The sequence below is a fragment of the Rhinolophus sinicus genome, chromosome 17, assembly GCF_057876585.1.
Source record: "Rhinolophus sinicus isolate RSI-liver-muscle chromosome 17, RSI-T2T, whole genome shotgun sequence".
NCBI classification, from domain to species: domain Eukaryota; kingdom Metazoa; phylum Chordata; class Mammalia; order Chiroptera; family Rhinolophidae; genus Rhinolophus; species Rhinolophus sinicus.
In genome coordinates, this window is record NC_142517.1 from 72,341,355 (window position 1) to 72,348,772 (window position 7,418).

The 7,418-nt window shown below is 36.7% G+C and overlaps 1 pseudogene; it reads left to right on the plus strand.

The window, feature by feature from the left end:
• Nucleotides 1-5,780: 5,780 nt before the first annotated feature.
• On the plus strand, nucleotides 5,781-6,312 carry LOC109434565 (double homeobox protein A-like; annotated as a pseudogene).
• The last annotated feature ends 1,106 nt before the right edge of the window (nucleotides 6,313-7,418 follow it).

The following is a 7,418-nucleotide window of genomic DNA, read 5'->3' on the forward strand; positions in this document are numbered from 1 at the left end:
CAAATAAGAGACTCCACCAGATTTATTAAGTACCAAGAACTTTTTGATTGCTAATTGTTCGCACACAGCAGAGGCTGACACTGAGATGAAGCTGTATTCCGTGTGGGATTCACATGGCCTGAGCATATCTGATCGGCTGGTTGTATGAGAGCTTGAGTTGAATGCCCATATAAGAGGGCACACTTCATTTATGTATCAGTCAGAGGTCAGTGAGGAAACAGGAAACACTCTTGGTATTTTAAACACAGGGAACTTAATATAGGGAAGGGGTTACAATGGTAATGAAAGAGATGAGAAGTCAAGCAGGGCATAATGAGGTAACTGAATTATTAGAAAGAGCAGAAAGCCACCTCAAGGGCTGGAGGCATGCAGTAGGGAGGTAGTACTACCAGACATTAGAAGCTTGGGACACCCAGGGAAAGCTAGAACCATAGCAGGGCTTTCCTGGTAGGAGTTGGGTCTGCAAAGGGAGAGCTGTTCAAAAAGAACTTGCTACCCTGAAGACACAGTCACTTCTTAAAACTTCTGCCTCAGGCAGAAGCATTTGAGAAATGTCTTGGCTTCTGTACTCCTCCAACCTGCCAGTACTTCACCAGTGCCTCCTATAGGCTACATGTACCTAGAAGCCTGAAAACATAATATCGACAACATAGAGCAAATACAGACTAGATAGGACACATAATAGAGCAGGACCTGGATCTTAGTGTAAACAGGCAATGAACAGAATTGTATTTAAGAAGAACTGACAGAGAAGAGTAAATCTGTCTTACTGAAGAGATCCTAAAGTATAATAAAAGGGTTATTGCCTGAATTCTTCAAATGCTGGGGAGACTTCAAAAACACAATTAAAGGAAGTTTTTATACCAAAAACTCTACCTGCTGTTGGGGACTGTAGTTAGCAGAATAATGGCACTCCCAGATGGCCATGTCCTAATCTTTGGAATCTGTGAGTTTGCCAAAAGGGACTTTGTAGATATGATTAAGATTGAGGATCATGAGATGCGGAAGTGATGCTAGATTATTCAGGTGGGCCAGATCTAATTAATCACATGGGTCCTTAAAGTGAAGAACATTTCCTTGTTGTAGTCATAGGGGAATGTGACTATAAAAGCGTGGTCAGAGATGCAGTGTTGCTGGCTTTGGAGATGGAGGAAGGGGGTCACATGTCAAGGAACGTGGGTGGCTTCTAGATGCAAGGAAACAGATTCTTCCCTAAAGTCTTGAGAAAGGAACATGGTCCTGTCAACACCTTGAGCCCAGTAAGGCCTGCGTCAGACTTCTAATTTTCCAAAACTTTAAGAGAATAACTTTCTGTTATTATAAAGGCACTAAGTATGTTACAGCAGCAATAGAAATAGATATAGAGAACAAGCTGTGCTTGATATCAGTAAGAAAGTTGAAATGAAAGAGGGACTAGGAGGAAAAGGAGCATTATCCTGGCCTTTGCATGGAAAGTAAGTGCATTGTGGTCTCCAAAGAAGTCGGCACCAGCACAGTGATCACCATCCAGGGCGCTAGCAGTTTCTGATGAAAGGTAGAGGAGCCCAGGAGAATGTACCTTTGTGGCCAGCACTCAGAGCTGTTGAGGCAGCTTTGAACGCAGAAGAGGTCTCAGCAGGAAACACCATTAGGACTCCACCTCGTGCCAAAGGACTTGGTGAGTTCCGGGGGATGATGGACAGGACTCCTTCACGGACACACATGGAATTCACAGTGAGGAATTTTGATAACACTCTTCTATTCCTTTATTCTTAATCCTCCCAAAACATCTCAATTTGGCATAGTATCTGGAAAAGTTTTGAATGGAAGTCCTTGGTAAAAAACTGTGACACAGCTTTGAATTCAAAACACAATTTTGAACAATTAAGAGATATCTGGAGAGATAAATTAGTTGCTAGCAAAAATGGATAAAGACTTATCCATTATAATAATTACCAGTTATTTTTCTGCATACCTATAGCTCAGAAATAAATCAGAGGCATAATAATCTGCTTTTGGCAGAATGTAGTTTGCAGGCTTTAAGTCTGTCCTAAGACTGGTTTGTGATTTTATCCTAAAAAAAACAAAATCAAACACATTACTCAATTCTTAAAAATTATCCTGCAAAAATATGATTTTAAATCTAAATATTATATCTTACTATCTTTACATAATTGCCTTCGTAAGGAATATATATTCCACCCTCTCCAAAACACTCCCTAACCCAAACCTGACACTCACTTTTTCCCTATGTCTTCCCTTCTATTGCAGGGCACAATAAATTGGTCAGGTAGTAGAAGAGAAGATGGATAAACAGTACTTGAATCTTTTAGAATGCTGAGTGCCACTGGGAATGAGCTAAGCCTAAGAGCAGTATGGTCGCTTTACCTCAAGTAAAATATTTCTTAAATTAAAATGTTTGATAGTCAAAGTAATAAACCAAATCAATTTTCCAATCCAGAGCTTCAGAATGTTTTTATCCATGATGGAATTATACTCTTTAGACCTATTTTCTCTCTAGGATGTCACTTTGATAACACCACTCTGATTTTTAGCAACCAAAATATCAAAACAAACCTGGGTAACTATTTTATAGAACACATGAACCCCAGAGTTAAGTGCTGTCCATTTTTCTACCCTTTTACTCATGTTTTACTAATGGCCATCCACTTAATAGCCATCTTTGATCAGCTCTGAACAATGGTAGTAATTCCTATTTGCAGTACTTACACTGACAGTTGTATGTTAACAATATACTCTTGTTAATTACATCTGCTCCCCAGAGGGTGATAGCTTTTTTGAATCTTGACTATAATGTCCTTTGCTAGTAATAGGATTTGGGGATAATCCCCACCCCCAAAAAAGGGCAAAAACTGGATGGTTTTCAGAATGCTAAGATACTTATGATATTTAGTGTTGCAATGCTTGGTTGAAAAGCATGAAAGATATGATTTGTTAGGTTTAGTCAAACATATAATTTTGGAGACAAAACAAGATTTTAAAATATTTTAATTAATTTTTTAAAATGTAAAAGCAATACATGGCTTTTGTATTGACCCAAGGAATATGTATGGAATAAAAAAGTTAAAGCCAAAGCAAGGATGCTCACCCTCTCAAGTATTATTTAAACTTGTTCTCAAAGTCCTAGTCAATTAAATTAGCAAAGGTAATGAGATTAAGAAAAGAGGGAAATGATTATTGTTTAATGGTGATAGGATCTACATATGTAGAAAACAGAGAATTGACAACAATATTGGAAATAAAAGGATTTTAGTATAGCAACTGGTTACAAAATTCATACATAAAAATCAGTAACATCAAATATGCAAAGAATTTGTTAGAAAATACTTGAAAAGAAAAATACACCTTTATGATAGCAATAAATAGACGGGGATATATTTAACAAATGTGCTGATCCCATGGAAAACTACTATAAAAATAAACTAGAGGAAATGAAGAAGAAAAAATAAAGCAAGATAGAGCATGTTCTTAGATAGAGATGCTCAGTATTGTGAGATATGAGTTCTCCGTAACTTATTCAATATAGTTTATACAATACCAGTTAAAATAGCAAAGGGATGTTTTAAACTAGACAACCTTGATGACTTCACAGATGATACCGATGACTCAGCATTCTCATACACCATGGGAGTGCCTTTCTAGAAAGCAGTTTGGCAGTGACTATTAATATTAAATGGTAATATCATATGATCTAGTAATTCATCTACTAAAAATTAACCCTATGTATATCCTAACAGAATTCCAACCTAAAAATAGTCATCAAAGCCTTGTTTACAATAGTTAAAAACATGGAAACAAAATGCACCAATAGGGCACTGAGTAAATCTACATTTATGTGTAAGTGAACTCTTAGTGATTAAGTTTAGATAACGAATATTGGTAAAAGGACAGGTGTAAAAAATATGTTGTTGTTTTTTTCTGGATTTGACATTTTCCACTGTTAAGATGATTTTTTATGACCATGTGCATGTAAAAGCGTATTGGCTAGGGTTACTACTATGGCAGACTATGGGCCATTTTAAAATTTCTTTTTTTCTTGATTTATTCATTCATTATTGAACCGCTACTCTCTATATTACACTCTTCAGACACTGGTGTACTCCATCCAGACTTTTCTATGCATTCATACGTGTGCTAAAGACACAGAAAATAAAGATGGTACAGACACAATCACATTAGACAAACATTCGTACAATCAGACTTTTAACATCATTGAATAATACTGTACGTGTTAATCTGCTGCTTCCCTCTATTTCCTAAAAATATATAAAGCACTTGGAGATCTGCTTATTTCAGTACAAAAAAATGTTTTTGACTGTTGCACACTCTTCTCTAGTATAATTGGGTTATTTATAACCATTTCTGTCTTCATATGTATTTGAATTGTATTAAATATTACATAATCACAAATATAACTGCAACAAATAACTCTACATATACATAATAGAAGTGAAATAATTCTTTTAAAGTATATTTGCTTTTGAAATTTTGATACCATCAATCTGCCCATCAAAAAATAGTTCCAATTAACACTAAGAAACAATGAAAATGTCTACTTTGCCACACTCCTGCTAATTCCATATATTAAACTTTGTCCATTAGATGGGTTAAAAATATATTTCATTACTCAATAGATTGAGACTCTTTTAATAGTTATTTGGGGCCATTCGTATTTTTTATTGTCTGAATTTGCTGCTCATATCCTTTTTCAATTTTTCTACTGGTTGTCTTTTTTGCTGACTTAAAGGTATTCCTTACATAGTATGCTTATTACTTCTTTGTTAAATGTTTACAAAAACTTGGCCTAGATTTTCCATTGCCTTTTAATACTGTTTATAGAGTTTTTTTTATTATTATTATTAGAAAGTTTTTTCTTTTTTTTCAGTCACCAGTTTTATCTGGTTACATTTGTAAAGACTTTCTTCTATGGCTTTTTGAGTTTCATGTCTCTCTCTTTTTTTTTTTTTTTAATTGGGGAAGGGGAACAGGACTTTATTGGGGAACAGTGTGTACTTCCAGGCCTTTTTTTCCAAGTCAAGTTGTTGTTCTTTCAATCTTAGTTGTGGAGGGTGCCATTCAGCTTCAAGTTGTTGTCCTTTCAGTCTTAGTTGTGGAGGGCGCAGCTCAGTTCCAGGTCCAGTTGCTGTTTCTAGTTGCAGGGGGCACAGCCCACCACCCGTTGTGGGAGTCGAACCGGCAACCTTGTGGTTGAGAGCCCACTGGCCCATGTGGGAATCGAACCGGCAGCTTTCGGAGTTAGGAGCACGCAGCTCTAACCGCCTGAGCCACCAGGCTGGCCCTATGTCTCTTTCTAAGAAGGCCTTTCTTGTTAAAAATTTATAAAAGTATGCATCAGTACTTTTTCTATCACTGTCATAGTTTTTAAGTGTTTGATGTTTAATATCTCTAGAATTTTTTTGGATATGGTTAGGAAGATTCTAGCTTTATATATATTGTTAAATAAATGGATTGTCAGATACATTAACTGAACAGTTTATTTTCCCACTGGTCTGCAATACATCCTTTTTTAATTTAAATTCATATATGCTCTGGAATTACTTCTCTACTTCTTAAATTACATGTTCATTCTGGCCCTATCAACACTGTTAATAATCTTTGCTTTAACATGCAGCATCAAAATTTCCCCATTATTCCCCCTACCACCAAAATTATCTCTTCTTGTGCATTTACTCTTCCAGGTAAGCTTAGAATCAGTTTGTCATTTTCTATTTTTAAAAAATCTGTAAGGCTGGTTGAAGGATTCAGGACTCTATTCCAACATGGCCCAAGACAACTCTCCAAACAAGACCACAGCCAGGAATCATAGACAAAGCCACACCAAATTCACAGAAGACCAGTTGAAAATCCTCATCAAAGCATTCAACCAAAACCTTAACCCAGGTTATGCTACCAAACAAAAGTTTACTTTAGAAATCAACACTAACGAGTCTAGAATCCAGATTTGGTTTCAGAATCGAAGAGCGTGGCAACGAGTTCAGAAAAGATCAGAACCTGAGGACTTACGAGCAAGAACCAAGACCAAGATCACCCTGAAGAAAAGATTCATAGTAGAGAAGATAGATGATGTTGTACCAGCTACACCTCCTCCCAATTACAACTCTCATCACAGCATTTATGAACAAACCTTGTCCTGGGATTCATTTCAGAGAGCAACTTGCTAAAGAAATTGGAGTTCCAGAGTCAAGAGTCCAAATTTGGTTTCAAAGTCGAAGATCTAGATTCCATGTCGAAAGAAAAAGAAAACTTGATGAGCTTTTAGAACAGAAACAAGACCAGGAGCAAAATGTCTAAGACAAGGGAGTTCAAGGTACAGAAACTACATCAAATGGCACCAATCTCACTATTTCTCTGACACCAGAACAAGACTGACCAAGAGACAAATTCAATGTATCTGATGTCATCAGCCTGGGCTACAAATCTCTTTCATCCTGGGAACCTGCCCTTATAAATATACTTTCAGCTTCTCGAGAAGCTGAGCCTTCTCTAGATGGTAAACAGAACTTCAGGAGGCAGACAGATACAAGGTACCACACAGCTCTACCAACAGGATCCTGGCTCCACAATTCAGCAGATGTCCAGGAAAATGAAAATAAATTTATTCATATTATTCTAAAATATCCATTAGGATCTTGATTGAAATTGTATATATTTTATAGATGCATTGCATGAGTAGTAGATATTTTACCAAAAAATTTCTCACATTCAGGAACAGGGGACATCTCAACATTTATTCAGGACTAATTTTGATATCTTACTATAAAGTTTTAAAGCTTTATAGTTTTGTTTTGTTTTTTTTATTCAGGTAATTGTATGTTTCTACGAGTTCTGACAATTAAGTTTGTGAACTTGTTGCAATGATATTGCTAACCTTTTTTTATATCAGAGGGATTATTCATTATGCATTTGGACCAACCAGACAAACAATTAACCAAGTTTACTATTTGGAAGTGCTGAAAAGGCTGCATGAAAAAGTTAGACAACCTAAACTTTTCCCCAGCAATCCATGGTTCTTGTATCACAACAATGCTCACACGGCACTGTCTGTGAGGGAGATTTTTTTTTTTAACTGGGGGATGTTGGGGAACAGTGTGTTTTTCCAGGGCCCATCAGCTTCAAGTCAAATCATTGTCCTTCAGACTAGTTGTTGAGGGCACAGTTCAGCTCCATGTCCAGTCGCTGTTTTCAATCTTTAGTTGCAGGAGGTGCAGTCCACCATCCCATGTGGGAATCAAACTGGCAACCCTGTTGTTCAGAACTCATGCTCTAACCAACTGAACCATCAGGCCCCCACTGTGAGGAAGTTTTGAGCCAGTAAACAAAGAACTGTATTAGCACATCCTCTCTACTCACCTGTTCTGGCTCCCAATGACTTCTTTCTTTACCCAATGATAAAGGGA